We start from the raw sequence: 15495 nt of genomic DNA, 5'->3' as shown, positions 1-15495 counted from the left end.
TACTGGTATAAAAATAGGCATATAGGCCAATGGAACAGAACAGAGAACCCAGAAATAAAGCCAAATACTTACAGCCAACTGATTTTCGACCAAGCAAACAAAAATACAAAGTGGGGATAGGACACCCTATTCAACGAATGGTGCTGGGAGAATTGGCAAGCCACACAAAGAAGAAGGAAACTGTATCCTCATTTCTCACCTTATACAAAAATCAACTCAAGATGGATCCAAGAGTTAAATCTAACACCTGAACCCATAAAAATTCTAGAAGATAACACTGAAAAAACCCTTCTAGACACTAGCTTGGGCAAAAACTTCATGACCAAGAACCCCAAAGCAAATGCAACAAAAACAAAGATAAATTAAGATGGGACTTAATTATTAACTAAAAAGCTTCTGCACGGCAAAAGAAACAATCAGCAGAGAAAACAGACAACCAACAGAGTGAGAGAAAATCTCCACAATCTATACATCCAACAAAGGACTAATATCCAGAATCTACAAGGAACTCAAACACAGCAGAAAGAAAAAAACAAATAATCCCATAAAAAAAGTGGGCTAAGGACAGGAACAGACAATTCTCAAAAGAAGAAATACAAATGACCAACAAACGCATGAAAAAATACTCAGTATCATTAAAAATAAGAGAAATGCAAATCCAAACCACCATGTGATGCCACCTTACTCTTGCAAGAATGGCTGTAATCAAAAAATGAAAAAATAATAGACGTTGGCATGGATGTGGTGAAAAGGGAACACTTACACTGCTGGTGGGAATGTAAACTAGTACAACCACTAAGGACATCAGTGTGGAGATTCCTTAAAGAACTAAAAGTAGAACCACCATTTGATCAAGTAATCCCACTACTGGCTATCTACCCAGAGAAAAAGAAGTCATTATACGAAACAGATACTTGCACACGCATGTTTATAGCAGCACAATTTGCAACTACGAAACTATGAAAACAGCCCATCAATCAACAAGTGGATAAAGAAACTGTGGTATGTGTATATACACCATGGAATACTATTCAGTCATAAGAAGGAATGGAATAATGGCATTCGTAGCAACCTGGATGGAATGAGAGACCATTATTCTAAGTGAAGTAACTCAGGAATGAAAACCATAACACTGCATGTTCTCACTCATAAGTGGGAGCTAAGCAATGAAGACAACGCAACGGCATAAGAATATACAATGGACTTTGTGGACTGGGGGAAAGGGTGGGGGATGGAGAGGGATGAAAGACTATACTTTGGGCACAGTATACACTGCTCCAGTGATGAGTGCACCAAATCTCAGAAATCATCACTAAAGAACTTATCCACCTATTCCCCAAAAACCAATTGAAATAAAAAAAAATACAAAAAAAAGAAAATGTGGTATGTACATACGACGGAATTTCACTTTGCCTTAAAAAAAGCAAGGAAATAATGTTACAGGTTACAATACAGATCATTATGTTAAACAAAAGCAGCCAATCTCAAAAAGACAAATACTATATGGTGCTACCTATATGAGGTATCCAGCAAACTCAGAAACAAATAAAAGGGTTGTTGCCAGAGGACGGGCTGGGAGGAGAGTGGGGTGTTGGGAACTTGCAGGGGGGTGGGAGAGGGTGGGTGCTGTTTAATGGGTATACAGTTTTGGTTTTGCAGTGAGCACAGATCACGCCACTGCACTCCAGCCTGGGCAACAGGGTGAGACTGTCTCAAAAAATAATAAATAAAAAGTCAAAAATAATAATATACACCTGCTGGCCAATGGGTCCTACTAATGCAATATGAGATAATTACAAAAAAGTAGTTATGAAACATTTGATACAGGAAAACAGCTATAAATCATGATTTAAGGTACAAAAAAAAAAAATTTTTTTTTTGAGATGGTGTCTCAGTCACCCAGACTGGAGTGCAGTGGCTTACTGCAAACTACGCCTCCCAGGTTCAAGGGATTCTCTTGCCTCAGCCTCTTAAGTAGCTGAGATTACAGGTGTGCACCACCACGCCTGGCTAATTTTTGTATTTTTAGTAGAGCTGGGGTTTCACCACGTTGGCCAGGCTGGTCTCGAACTTCTGATCTCTCAAGTGATCCACCTACCTCGGCCTCCCCAAAGTGCTGGTATTACACGCATGAGCCACTGCACCTGGCAGGTAAGGTGCGATTAGATTTAAAATTACTTGTGTCTAGGTAAAAGAAGGGTGAAGGCAAAAAAGGATGTTATGAATCCCTCATATTATTTTAACAAGAACAATGTTCAACAAGGGAAAGAAAAATGTTTGAGGAGATGGATATCCCATTTATCCTAACTTGATCATTTTATATTTATACAAGTATCAAAGCATGCACTGTAAAATAAGTACAACTACTACATATCAACTTTTTTAAATTTTAAAAGAAAAAAATACTGTTGAGGGTAGGTAGGGAGGTGGTACAGGTAACTGTATATAATCCCACTAAGCATTCTGGCATTTTCAGAGAAAATAAATATGACATACTACACAGCACAGGTTCAACCCAGAATGTTATCGCATTTCTGAGGGTCTTGGGAAAACCACACCATTTTGAACCAATACCTATAAATTTACTAGCACATCTGGCCAAATAGATAGAAATGGCTTCAGTGTCCTTAGCTAGACTGTCAGCAAGTTTGCTGTAATCTTGGTCTCCTTCTTCTCTCACACACACTAACATACATACATATATACATACACACACACGCATACACACTTAAACTTCTGTGATGACATTAAAATGATTTCAGAGATTTTCAACAAAATTGACAAACATGTTTGGGATGATCTAATTTAAAATACAGTCTATAAGCAGTTATAAAAACAGTCTGTGAATAGCACATAAAAACTTTCACTTAAGGATAGGCACCTGTATCTCAGATACCCAACTGGTCTGACTGCCAAGGGAGACGTGCCACAAATACTAAGGATCCGAAAACAAAGAAGAGTAACAGGTTTCAAATGTGAACTTCATTTGAACAAAAACTTCATGTGAACAAAAAGTCAAGAACAGACACTCCAAATACCCAAGTTGATTTACCATGGATGTATTTCTTTCATGAGAAACTCTAGTGCTCCCTGGGAAACAGCAGATTTAGTGGTTAATGAGTCACCAGAGCAACCCAAAGACCCCAGCAAGTGCTTTATAAATTAACAAAAAAACATGTCATCCTTTGTGCTAGGTAAAGCTTGGCTTGGGGGGTGGGGAATATGTTATCTTCTTCAACATCTCCTATCAACCCCTGAGAGAGAAAAGAAAAAGGAGAGAGGAGGAGAGGAAAGGGAGGAGGGTGAGGAGGATGCAAAGAGAGGAAAAGAACAGGGAAAGGAAGAAGTCAACCTTTTTTTCCCAACAGGAATTCAGAAGAGTTTAGACAGAGAAAATCCTCCTCCTATCAACATACTGAAAACAATCCATCTCCAATAGGAATTATTTCTGGGAATATTTTCTCAAATACCTTACCCACTTATTCTGGTTCTTAACTTTTAATAGTTTTTCTTTCAGACTGATACATCATTTCCCACCAAATTCTACAAACCTCAATCAGTTTCTCTGCCTCCCTAATTTAGTAAAAATAAAATTGTTGGTAATGAACTACAGAAAATACTTATATTTATAAGATGTTATTATTTAATTCTTTAAAAAAGTAAAAATTCATTTCTCTTCTATTTATTGATCCCCAAAATAAACAACAATATTATTTTGGTAAGAAATTATTTTTTAAGAGAGAATCACTCTGACTTTTAGTTAACAATGATAAGCACTTGACATACAGCTAGAATAAACCTTAGAAATTAAGTCCAACTCCATCATCTAAGATTTACAAGAGTACCTGCCAAAAGTCAAAGATTCATAGTATATTCAGGAAATAAAGCAAATGCCAGCTCTCACAGAGTCCGGTAGTCTTTCTGCTATGTCAAATGACTGCCATTTATATTCTACAGTGAAAGACTTCTTAAAAATCCTCTTAAATAGATAAGAATGACTCTCCTTAAAATGATTAATTACAACAGTAGAATCCTAGCCATTTAAATGCACATAACTAAAAAATATTAAGATAAATGCAATACACAAAAACAATCTATTTTAGTGAAATGATGGACAAAAATAGAAGAGCAAAATGCCACTGTTGCATTTTTAACAAGAAAATACTATTCACAAAATATAGTTCATTTGACAAAACACAAGACCATCACGATATAACAATATTTTTCATCCTGATGACTGTAGCTAAGATGTTTTTAAAACTACAGAACACAGAAATCTTCAGCTGGACACGGTGGCTTGCACCTGTAATCCCAGCACTTTGGGAAGCTCAGGCGGGCGGATCACCTGAGGTCAGGGGTTTGAGACCAGCCTGGCCAACATGGTAAAACCCTGTCTCCTACTAAAACTACAAAAAATTAGCTGGGCATGGTGGCGCATGTCTGTAATCCCAGCTACTTGGGAGGCTGAGGCAGGACAATCTCTTTAACCCGGGAGGCAGAGGTTACAGTGAGCCGATATCACGCCATTGCACTCCAGTCTGGGTGACAAGAGTGAAACTCCATCTCAAAACAGAAAAAAAAAAAAAAAAGTAAAGTAAAGAGAAATTTTCAAAAGTAGCAATTTTTCCTTTACCAAATATTCAAAAGTTACTTTTAAGTAACTTAAACTACATATATTTAAAAAGAATAAAAATTTTAAAAAACCAAAAAAACAAAAAAACACTTACTTTAGCTTGGGAACACATGTATTTTGTCAAATTGTGAGAAACTTTCAAACTTCGCAAAAGATTCTAAAAACAAGAGAATAATAAACACTCTGACATTGGGAGTTGGAGAGTCTTACCATTGGCAGTGCATTGATGTGGGGATGTGCAACTGAATATCCGGTCACCGCCAATCACAAGTTGCTGTTGTTGATGCTGAGGAAAAGGAAAGTAAAGTATTCAATGTGCCCTAAAACAAATTCAGTTTAAAAGATTTTCCATACCAAATGTTACATGTTTGAAATATTCTTTAAAGTCCCCACCAGTGAATTTCTTTCTCCCCCAAGTAATTGTTATCATAAACAACAGCAGCAACTTTTGAGTGCTTAATATTTGGCAAGCCTTTAGAATGTTCGTAAGAGGTCGGCATAGTGAATAAAATGAGACTCAAAAGAGATTAACCTGCACACAAGTGGTCTCACCACCATTCAACTCAACTCGTGTAAATATTACTGTATTAAGGTCCAATTAGTATGTTCATAATCTAAAACCATGGGCCACCAAGAATGACATAAACTTGCATTCTATATTCTGTTTAATAATAAATAAAAATATGTCATTGGTTTAGAAACAATTTCAATCAAAACTTATTAACGTTGATCTCTTTAGACTTTAAGTATTTTGGCCGGGCGCGGTGGCTCAAGCCTGTAATCCCAGCACTTTGGGAGGCCAAGACGGGCGGATCATGAGGTCAGGAGATGGAGACCATCCTGGCTAATACGGTGAAACCCCGTCTCTACTAAAAAATACAAAAAACTAGCCAGGCAAGGTGGCGGGCGCCTGTAGTCCCAGCTACTCAGGAGGCTGAGGCAGGAGAACGGCGTAAACCCGGGAGGCGGAGCTTGCAGTGAGCTGAGATCTGGCCACTGCATTCCAGCCTGGGCGACAGAGCGAGACTCCGTCTCAAACAAACAAACAAAAAAAAGACTAAGTATTTTATAGGGCTTATCCAGTTTTCTCAATTGCTAAGTCAGGGCATATTATATTCCACACACCCTCTGTGTAAATAAAAAAGTTATACTTCGGCCGGGCACGGTGGCTCACGCCTGTAATCCCAGCACTTTGGGAGGCCGAGGCGGGCGGATCACAAGGTCAGGAGATCGAGACCACAGTGAAACCCTGTCTCTACTAAAAATACAAAAAATTAGTCGGGCGCGGTGGCGGGCGCCTGTAGTCCCAGCTACTGGGGAGGCTGAGGCAGGAGAATGGCGTGAACCCGGGAGGCAGAGCTTGCAGTGAGCCAAGATCGCGCCACTGCACTCCAGCCTGGGCAACAGAGCAAGACTCCGTCTCAAAAAAAAAAAAAAAAAAAATTATACTTCATGGCCGGCCGCGGTGGCTCACGCCTGTAATCCCAGCACTGTGGAAGGCCGAGGCAGGTGGATCACCTGAGGTCAGGAATTCAAGACCAGCCTGGCCAACATGGTGAAACCCTGTCTCTACTAAAAAGACAAAAATCAGCTGCGCGGGGTGGCTGGCGCCTGTAATCCCAGCTACTCGGGAGGCTGAGGTAAGAGAATTGCTTGAACCCAGAAGGCGGAGGCTGTAGTGAGCCAAGAGCACGCCACTGCACTCCAGCCTGGGGGACAACAGCAAGACTTCGTCTCAAAAAAAAAAGTTATACTTCACATACCATGTCAGAGGAGACTCTTAGTTGGAACACTGACCAGTACAGTTTCCGTCATGGAGTACAATTTTGTAAAGAGTAAAATCAAGCTGACACCACAGAAAGGAGTTTACTATAATATATGGGAGGTTTAGCTCCTACACCAATTAGGTAAAGTTAAATAAGAAGATAACTAAGTAAATGATGATTATGCCACTTACACTATCCCACCAATCCCTGCGGCTTCAAAACAGGGCATGGACGTGAGCCCCCAAGGTTTGTTGCCTAGAGGCACTTGTGAGCTACTTGATAGGTCTTTTCTAGTATGGACTGAGGAAATGTTCTTTAGACATCATGTCTAGATACCACTAGAATCTGTTTACCTCAAGGTCATTTGTTATGAACGTCGATTATTTCAATATAAAATTTTTGTCAATTTTTGAGCTAAAGTTACATAAGGCTGCTTGTTATCTAAAAATCAACAGAGCACTTTTGTCTCAAAAATTTTTGGCATACGTGCATTCAATTTATTTATAATTAACATGTACTACTAAATAACGTATATTTTAAAACACATATAAGATGTCAGGCACAGTGACTCATGCCTGTAATCCCAACACTTCAGGAGGCCTAGGCGGGCCGCTTGAACTCAGGAGTTCAAAACCAGCCTGGGCAGCATGGCAAAACCCTGTCTCTACCAAATATACAAAAAATCAGGCATCGTGGTACACAGGTGTGGTCCCAGCTACTCGGGAGGCTGGGGCATGAGGGTCGCTTGAGCCTGGGAGGCGGAGGCTGCAGTGAGCCGAGATGGCCATGCCACTGCATTTCAGTCTGTGTGATAGAGACTCTGTCTCAAACAAAAAAAACTCCCAACATAAGTAAAAGGCAGATAAATAATGTACTTACAGTGCTATATTTTTGTTCATAACATTCTACATCCTTAATGTCTTAATGACAGTTTTACATCATTAGCTAGTATCTTAAGATATAACTTAATCGTAGAGCAAAGCTCATCAATACCAATAGTGAATATTGCACTTTTTTTTTTTTTTTTTTTTTTGAGACAGACTCTCACTCTGTCACCCAGGCTGAAGTGCCGTGGCATAATATCAGCTCACTGCAACCTCCGCCTACTGCGTTCAAGTGATTCTCCTGGTCTCAGCCACCCGAGTAGCTGGGACTACAAGTACAAGTCACCACACCTGGCTAATTTTGGTACTTTTAGTAGAGACGGGGTTTCATCATGTTGGCCAGACTGGTCTCGAACTCCTGACCTCAAGCGATTCACACGTCTCGGCCTCCCAAACCGCTGGGATTACAGGGGTGGGCCACTGCACCCCGTGGAATAATCTACATTTCAAACATCTTTCTTGATAATCGCTAATTTTTTCAGACATCTATAAAATGATTAGATAACAGCAAGTGAAGAGTTCATTCTCATAGTTTAAGTATTGGCTCTGCCATTTTCTTTCTTTCTTTCTTTCTTTTTTTGAAATGGAGTCTCGCTCTGTCCCCCAGGCTGGAGTGCAATGGCACAATCTCAGCTCACTGTAACCTTCGCCTGCCAGATTCAAGCGATTCTTCTGCCTCAGCCTCCTGAGCAACCGGGACTATAGGCACGCGCCACCATGCCCAGCTAATTCTGTATTTTTTAGTAGAGATGGGGTTTCTCCATGTTGGTCAGGCTGGTCTCGAACTCCTGACCTTGGGTGATCCGCCCACCTCAGCCTCCCAAAGTGCTGGGATTACAGGTGTGAACCACCATGCCCAGCCATTATAATGGCAAATTTTTTCATATATCTATTAAATGATTAGATCATAGTAAGTGAAGAGTTCATTCTTGTAGTTTAAGTATTGGCTCTGCCATTTTCTTGTTTCTTACAATTTTGGTTTTAGATGCAATTTTTTTGCAAGATTAAGTCATGAGACTGTTTTGGTGAGGCTTGGTTAAAACTGGATAATAAAATCTACAAATCTATGTAATTAAACACAAGTGAATACATGCTGTGCTTTAATTGTGTCCCTCAAATTCCATGTGTTGGAGACTGAATCCCCAAATTCATATGTTGATGGCATTTGGAGGTGGGGCCTTTGAGAGGAATCAGGATAAGGTCATCAGGTTGTAGCCCCCATGATGGGACTGAAGGCTTTATAAGAAGAGCAAGAGGGACTCGAGCTGACTGGCTCTTGCCTTCTTGCCATGTGATGCCCTCCAACATGTTATAAAGCAGTAAGAAGGGCCTTCCCAGAGGCGGCCCCTCAAGCCTGAACTTTCTAGCCTCTGGAACTATAAGAAATCAACTTATTTTCTTCATAAACTACCCAGTATATGGTATTCTGTTATAACAACAGAAAATGAACTAAGACAAGTAAACTTATGATACTAAGCTAAAATAATAGCAATTCCAGGAAATAGAATGAACGAATGGATATATCACTGGTGCTTTGTGGAACCTCCACTTTTTCCTCCAAATAGCATTATGTACAATATGTTATACATGACTCTCTTATACTAGAACCAAATGAGGGTACAAACTTGAACCCCTGTATTACCCATTGGAATTTTTTTACTTTGAACTGAACGTAAATTGACTAATAAGGTACGGTACACATACAACACGCAAACTTACATACGTCTACCTTTATAGAATGCTAAATTAGATCATTCTTCCAGTTTCTTTTTCTAACTTTTCAGCCATCAGTGAGTCTCTCATCACCCTCATAGATGTATCTAACCTCAGTTTTTACTAATTACCTTTTCTCTACCTTTGTCTTCATTCATTCATTTAGCTATTCCTATTAATACTACAAGTCTTTAAGAAGAAAGACCACAATAGTGATTTAAATAGTTGATGACATGGTTAAAAAGTGATTCTAGGATTTGAAAGATGAATAAATATGTGAAAAATGGTATACCAATTGCACATGCAATTTAATCTGGAAAATTTCTAGAAACATATGCAGGGCCATATTTTTTCTCTCTTAAGATGTTTTCCTAGTCAACTCATTGACCTATGTCTTAGCCATCGTGCAATCTTTTATAAAGCACACCACGTAATTAAAATAAGTATCTAAATTTTAAAAGATATAGTGATATACTTTACAAAGGAATTACAAAACTTAAGGGGCATTTAAGATAATCTGACAATGTGTATTCAAACTATTTGTATTAAAGGAATTCAAGTCCAAAACAGGCGTATCCTGTCTTATCTCAAATCTCATCACAGCAGATCACTATGACTCTCTTATCTGCACTCTTTGGCTGCCATGACGTTCCTCATTCCTCACCAGAAATGTCCTTCTGACTATGGTTCTGCTCACAATATCCCTCCTTCAAAGATAGGCCAAATCAACTTCCTCCATTAATTATCCACCCCACCATCCAGAGAGAGAAAAATGAGCCCCAGCCTAACATATCTCCCTTTCCACAACTGCATAGTGCCTTATTCTTTCATCATGCCTCTCTGATCAAATTTCTGGAGACCCAGGACTGATGTAATCATCTTGCTGTCTCCCAACAGAACTAAGAATAGTGCCTTGAACATACATGGTTCTTAAGATACATATGTTGATAAAATGTTAAAATATCTAGATATTGAGGAATGAATTTACACATATTTGAAAATAAAATGCAGTAGAGACTGAATTACTGCACAAATAAATCACACCGGGAAGGAAAAACTCACCAGTGGATTGTTATTTTGAAAATGCTTGAGAGAACCTGGTTATACCAATAATTTTAATACCACTTCCAGAAGGTGACCAATAAAGATTGATCTTCTATCATTAACAAAAAACTCAAGAAGTACATGATCAATCACATTATTGGTGTAAAAACTATCACCTCCTTTGTGTACTACATAAACTGAATCTATTTACTCTACTTCTTGTAATAAAATAAATGGCTGCAGGGTTTGTGTTTTCTCTCCAAACAAAAAGCTTTGCTTCCAAAAATGTATTTCAAAGCATTTTATCTAAAGTAAATGATGTATTAATTTTAAATAAGGCTTTCAGCATAGAAAGACACTGTTGACTTAGCAGACATCTTCTAAGATCTGTCACCTACGCATAATTAGAAAGACTTTTTTAAGATGCAAAAATTCTGGAGAACAGCAAATTATATATTTTGACTGCTCTTCAAAAATACTACACTGCAGTGTCTAGAAGTAAATTTATTTAATTTATAGATAACTTTGAAAAGCTAATGGACATTACGGGCCCTTTTCCTAGACAAAGGTACAAACACAATAAATACTTACTTAAGGTAGCAACACATTCTAATCTAGAACCTAGTGGTCAGTAACAAGTTCAAGGAAGTATATCTGGTATCCTTTATAAAAAAAAGTTTTAAAAAAATTTTTTAACGTACAGAATTTGGGAAAGTCATCCCATGAATTAAGAGAAAAATATAATCTCAGCACTTTGGAAGGCCAAGGCAGGGAGATCACTTGAGGTCAGAAGGTTAAGACCAGCCTGATGAACATGGAGAAACCTCATCTCTAAGGAAAATACAAAAATTAGCCAGGTGTGGTGGCAGATGCCTGTAATCCCAGCTACAAGGGGAGGCTGACGCAGGAGAATCACTTGAACCCAGGAGGCAGAGGTTGCAGTGAGCTGAGATCACACCACTGCATTCCAGCCTGGGTGATAGAGTGAGACCCTGTCTCCCAAAAAAACAAACACACACACACACACACACACACACACACACACAAAGGAGAGAGAAAGAGAGAGAGAGAAATACATGAGAATCCTACCAGAATTGACTCTGCTTAGAAAGATTTTTAATAAATTAACTGCCAGGAAAAATCACAGAAAAAGTTCAAATTAAATTGCTTAGCACATGATTGAAGGCACAATTAAGAAAAAACAAAAACAGTACTACCTCCTAATGAAAAAATTAATACATATTTGTAAATCAGAGTTTCAACTGAATCTTAATCCGTTTTACAAAAAGGAATGTTAGTATGTTATCTCCAACAACATACTACGCATACATCAAAGCCTTTAAGCATTATATCCTCCACTATCCTCACCCCATCCTCATTTCCCATGGAATTTACACATACAGATAATATTCCAGACAGCCAGAAGGTAAGGCAGTGAAACGCAAAAGGAGCTGTAACAGCAGGGATATCTTAAGTGACTCTGAGATCAGGCTCACTGTCAGATCATGCACAGCTTTGCAATTACTGCCTATGTTTTCATTTCCAATTGTTACTTAAGCAATTTGGGGAAAACTGATTCAAAAGTTATCTGACTCCAATTTTTAAAAATAAGCTATTCTCAAGATCACATACTCACATAAAGAGAAAACAATTTAAACATGCACTGGTGTCTAATCACCTAATTGCTACCTTAGTTGAGTTAGTTTCACTGGTAACATCACATGTAATTGAATTTTGCGTTAAGATTATACAAAAATAAACTATTGTGCAAGAATAAAACAAAAAAACTATCAAGTATTTCTAAATTTGTCTATCACTGGGTAAGCAATGTAATTAAAAATAGCAAAAACTCTCTTACAACGACCCACAGAGTTCTTAAAATTAAAGGTTGGTTTGAACAGTTTCTAATACTAATGTAAGTCAAGTTTATTATTTAGGCACTAACACCTACACATCGAAAGCTTCAGGTTCACAAACCTTCAGTGATAGGGATGCTGAACATGAGAAAAGGCTTACACTCCAAATTTACGGATACTTGAAAACTAATATAAAAATGTATGGATCATTTTAAGTTACTTTTTTTAAGTGAGTACAGTATTAATGTGTAAATATAACTGTTTTCTCCAAAATAAGTTATTAAATTAATGGTGTAACTTACAGTGCCTTTGAAATACCACAGGTATGACGCTGTTTTCTCGTTTATACAAAGTTTGACAGCTGCTAAACCCTTTGTTAAAAAAGTAGTTTGGAAGAAAGAAACAAGTGTGGGGGGCGGGGTGGGGGACTAGCAAAAACAGCAACGAGGATCTAAGAAATAATACATGGGGGTAAAAAAAAAAATGAAGCTTTGTTGCCTAAGACCACACAGGTGGGTACACTGGCACTTAAGTTAGAAGAGAAAAATGACATTGCTACATCTTATATTTCTCACTCTTCCTAAGGTTTGAATATCTGATTCAAGGTATTACGAATTTGAATAGCTAATTAGGCTACAACACAAAAATCATTCAGTTGAACAACACATTTCCAGTAAAAGTAACAGCAGCTCTACCAAGAAGACTGTCTTTGATTAACTCTGTCCTACAGAAATGCCCCAGATTAGAACCTAACTATGACGTGGTGAGCCCCTCACTCGGATGTAACTGGTCTAGGGTAGGACCTACATCACTTGCATTTAAAATCCTCCCCACCAACCCTGGGAGGTTCCAATGGGGGTTGAGAACCACTGGGCGTATGGGTGTCAGTGTGTGGGTGTGTGTGCACATGTGTACGATTCCAATGGGGACTGAGAACCACTGGGTGGGGGGGTGGGTGTGGCAGGGGAGGGGACAGGATGGAAAATTTTACTAGTCAGGTTCTAATTATTAATCTAAGGCAGGAGAGTTACTTCTTTCACATACTAGATTGCAAAGTGAGAGGTGTTCAGAACTAGAGGGAGAAATATGTTAATACTATGTGAGACTAAGTTCTTTATTAATCTAATTTTAAGATTAATGATGACAAACAAAAGATAAACTCAATCTGTCTCCCAAAAATGAACAGAAAAGTAAGGACAATGATAATGAAGACATCATAAACACAAAGAGGCCTAAAAAGACTATAAAACATAATAACAAAAAAAAGAAGAAGAAAATGCATAAAAATCCATAAAGCCCAAATGAGCCTCAGCTATGTGTGACAAAATTTTAAGTAGTAGGCAGAAGTTATAGAAAGGTATTTTTTTCCTATTCAATAAAAGGGAAAACAAAACCATCGCACAAATCAGTGACAATGTTCAAACAAAACCTGGATATGTGATTCATCAAGGAAGTTCTAGTGGGCACATAGGCAAATGAGCTGAAGTTTGTTCTATGTGCGCCTCATCCCTTTCTAACTTAGCACTCAAGTGTAATTATCAGCACCAGCACTAGCTTCTGTGGTACCTTTGTGCAAATTAGACTCTAGCAGAATAAATTACAAAAAGGAAGCCATGTGGTATCGGAGGTTAAGAGCCTGGAATTGTGGGGCCACACAGGGGTTTGGACTCCCTGACTCTGACTCTTAGTAACTAGATGACCTAAGTAACTAGATAACCTCTCTCAGTGCCTTGGCTTTTTCATCTGTAAAGTAAGTTAGGAGACTGGAATAAAAAGTGCTAATCAGTGCCCAGCAAAGGAAAAAGACGTAATATATATTAAATAATATAAATAAATTGTTATGAAGGAAGCTCCTTCCTCTGTGAAGACAGCCTATTAACAAGGAAACAGCGTGGCCTGGACTGCAGTGCCCACTTCTCCCTTGGTTGTGTACCTCTGTGCAGGACACAAACTGCCCATTCAGATTCTGCTGTCCTGTGTGCTACTAAGGCTACTGAGTCCAGTTACATTATGTCTTTTTGTGAGTTAACACAACAGCATTACTGCTAAAAAAAAAAAAAAAAATTATCATTTATAAAACTTCTAAATTACAACAGATTTAGAGTATGCCCAAACATAGCAGTCATCCTGAGTAGCATAACCTCGCAGTGACAATGAACACCTTCTCAATGAAGCAGTTCTTCAAATACACTTCACAACTAAACATCTTCAATATTTACTTTGTAACAGAATGCAAAAGGCCTGTTTTTTAAAAAAAAAAGAACATGTCAGCAGATAATTACTAAACTGAAAACGTCATTCTGAAGTACATTGGACACAAAGAAAAAACATATACTTACATTAAACTAGATATTAGGTTCAGAATTCTGAAATGTTACATTTCTATTTATCCACTACTGATGAACTCAAAGAGTCGCTCTTATGTGTCCTCACTAAAAACATCTCCTTACAGATTCACGTGAAAAAAGGCTTTAAACTTAGCTTCTCTGATTTCGTATTTTGAAAGTTGGCATAATCTAGACAATATCAGCAAATGCTTTTCCTTCAGTAAATTAAAACGAATTGTTCATTTAACTACCACATTCCAATCAAAACAGCTGCCAAAAATACATTCCTTTATGAAATCAAGGTTGTATGGGTTTTTTTTTTTAGTGGAATATTCTTAATTCTGGAGAATGCCAAGTTCTCATCCGGTGTTGGTTTGACAAAATGCTTTCAATTCAACTTGCTCACCAAATTTAAAATGATACATTTGAACCAGCAAACACAAGCTGTGTTATCTGCGTGACCCATTCAGGAGCCACTTCTGGTTCACACACACACACATACACCACGCGGCGATCATGAAAGAAAGGAAACTACCTTTTTTAACATTTTATATATATATATATTTATTTATTTATTTCAATACAGAAAACTGCTCCTCTCTCTGCCCATCACCACAGTTGTTATGATAAAACACCAACTGAGATTATCTGATTACAACGACTCCATCTTCTCAGCCATTAGCACACAACGTTCTAAGGCAAACTATGGCTAGTAAGTAGATTTTTTTTTTATTTTGCAGGCCATTTGGTCTCTGTCACTAGTACTCAACTCTGCTATTACAGAGCAAAGTAGCCATAGACAATACATTAAAAAATGAATGGGCATTACTCTTTCTAATAAAACTTTATTCAAAAAAAAAAAAAAAAAGATAACACACCAGATATGGTCCACAGGTCATAGTTTGTTGACTCTAAAGCAATACCCAGAACCATCCAAATTTCTACAGATTCAGGATAAAGCAAAGAAGCTTTTAGGTTAAATGAGGTAAACATTTTTTTTTAATCAAATAAGTTAATGGACCAAGCAAAAACACTTACTATTTAAACACTGCCCACTAAAAATATATAACCATTCTATGAAAAGGAAATTTTCTAAAGAATTCAAACATTGTATCTTATGTGGCACTATATATAATAATGGAGTTCAACAAGAAAATTATGAGCATTAAACTTCAGCATTCCTCTGCCATCTTCAGAAACTTAAAAGACAGTGGGGGTAAGAATGGAAAGAATAAGCCTTTCTGTTCTGTTTAAAAACTCAGCTCTTTCACA

General features: G+C 37.9%; 1 protein-coding gene across 9 annotated transcripts in view; it reads right to left on the bottom strand.

Annotated features, from left to right (window-relative positions):
• The window catches only part of TBL1XR1 (TBL1X receptor 1), a 181997-nt gene that overhangs the window by 77020 nt on the left and 89482 nt on the right, over window positions 1-15495 (bottom strand). For 5 of the 9 annotated variants that reach the window (XM_026454902.2, XM_023184788.2, XM_023184789.3 and 2 more), the window contains exon 2: window positions 4844-4919. The exons of the other annotated variants lie outside the window; for them this stretch is intronic. The gene's annotated coding sequence lies outside the window, so the exon portion shown is untranslated. The remainder of the gene's footprint in view (window positions 1-4843; window positions 4920-15495) is intronic. 9 annotated transcript variants of the gene reach the window in all.

Source organism: Piliocolobus tephrosceles, chromosome 2, assembly GCF_002776525.5.
Source record: "Piliocolobus tephrosceles isolate RC106 chromosome 2, ASM277652v3, whole genome shotgun sequence".
Lineage (NCBI taxonomy): Eukaryota > Metazoa > Chordata > Mammalia > Primates > Cercopithecidae > Piliocolobus > Piliocolobus tephrosceles.
The sequence above is the reverse complement of the archived record's forward strand: the minus strand, read 5'-3'. Positions and strand labels throughout refer to the sequence as shown.